Source organism: Myotis davidii, unplaced genomic scaffold (genome assembly GCF_000327345.1).
Source record: "Myotis davidii unplaced genomic scaffold, ASM32734v1 scaffold370, whole genome shotgun sequence".
Taxonomy (NCBI): domain Eukaryota; kingdom Metazoa; phylum Chordata; class Mammalia; order Chiroptera; family Vespertilionidae; genus Myotis; species Myotis davidii.
Window position 1 is genome coordinate 13,257,515 of NW_006288615.1, and position 1,485 is coordinate 13,258,999.

Consider the following 1,485-nt stretch of genomic DNA (forward strand, 5'->3'; position numbering starts at 1 on the left):
TGTCAGTGGCAGGGGGCTTCTTCCTGCTTTCCCTTTCGCCTCCCTGCATTGTGCCTACATATGCAAATTAACCGCCATCTTTGTTGTCAGTTAACTGCCATCTGAGTTGGCAGTTAATTTGCATATCCCCGATTAGCCAATGAAAAGGGTAGCGTCGTACGCCAATTACCATTTTTCTCTTTTATTAGTGTAGATGAGATGCCTGATGAGATGTAGTAGGAATTTAACTCTTGTTTCTATCGATTAGCCTAAGGTAAAATTAGTTTCATTATACATCGTTTTGCTTAAAGTCACAGAACCTGTTGACATTATTAAGGATTTATTGTATCAACTTGGGTTGATAATATAAATTTATTTTTCTTAGACTTTAAGACAAAAGTTGCATTTTTAAAGATGACTCCAAATTTTTTTACAAGTACATTCTTACACCTCTATTTGGGAAGATTCTCTCCAAGATCAGTCACTGCGCCATCCGTAGCTTTGCTACAAGCCTTGCACATAACTAGGCCCTCTCTTTTCCTTTTCTTCGGATATACCAAATGCCCAGCCAATAAGCTCTAAACCTACATTTTTAGGTTTCACTTCTTTGACTCTACCCCAAATACATACATGTTAATACATGTGCTGGGTGCTTCCTGAAATGCTCTTCAAAGCCTCTATCGCAGAAAAGACCATTTTGAAGAGATCCTGATTTACATGAACAGTTAATGTGAGAAAGGTGCTTTCTTCACATGCCCTGTTAGGATTTTACTTTCTTACCCAGCAGATGCACAATTTATCAAATTCTAAAAGACATCTGTTTTAATGAGAGAAACAGCAGAACTGAGAAACACAATATGGCAGTAGGGAAGTATAAGATAAGAGGATGTAAAGAGAAGACAAAAAAAAATCACAGAGATATAGCAGTTTAAAGAGTACAGAAGCATTTCTAGTCTTGCAAAGCAAATATATGCAAATTATCACACTATATCAAAATACTAAGACATTAACAACTGAATGCTTTCATGAGGACTTGTCTTTGGAAGTTAAACAAAATATCCAAAATTCCCTTTATTCTCATTCTAATAACATTTGAGAGAATTCAAATGCTCAGTTCAATCTAAATATATTTAATCTTCTAGTGTTTACACAGAAAATTAATATCAAAAGATTTAATACAAAATATCCCTTCTCAAGAAAACCTTCATCGGGGTTGCTGCTATTTAACAAAGAGAACAAGATCTTCAGTTAAACATGACTCAATACAGGGCATAAATATCCAATATGGAAGACACCAGCCACACGTGTTTTAAATTTAAATCATTTGAAATTAAATAAAATTTAAAATTCAGTTCCATTCACATTAACCACATTTCAACAGCTCAAAAGCCACATGTGCCTGTGGCAACCATTCTGGACAGGGCAGATACAAAACATTTCCATTAATGCAGAAAGATCTATTGGAAAGCAAAGTTAATCTTCATTTGGATCTTTTGCTCCACTCTT

At 35.0% G+C, this 1,485-nt stretch overlaps 1 protein-coding gene across 1 annotated transcript in view; it reads right to left on the reverse strand.

Moving 5' to 3' along the window:
• Positions 1-1,485, reverse strand: part of AGPS (alkylglycerone phosphate synthase) — a 137,023-nt gene that overhangs the window by 24,731 nt on the left and 110,807 nt on the right. The window lies entirely within an intron of this gene.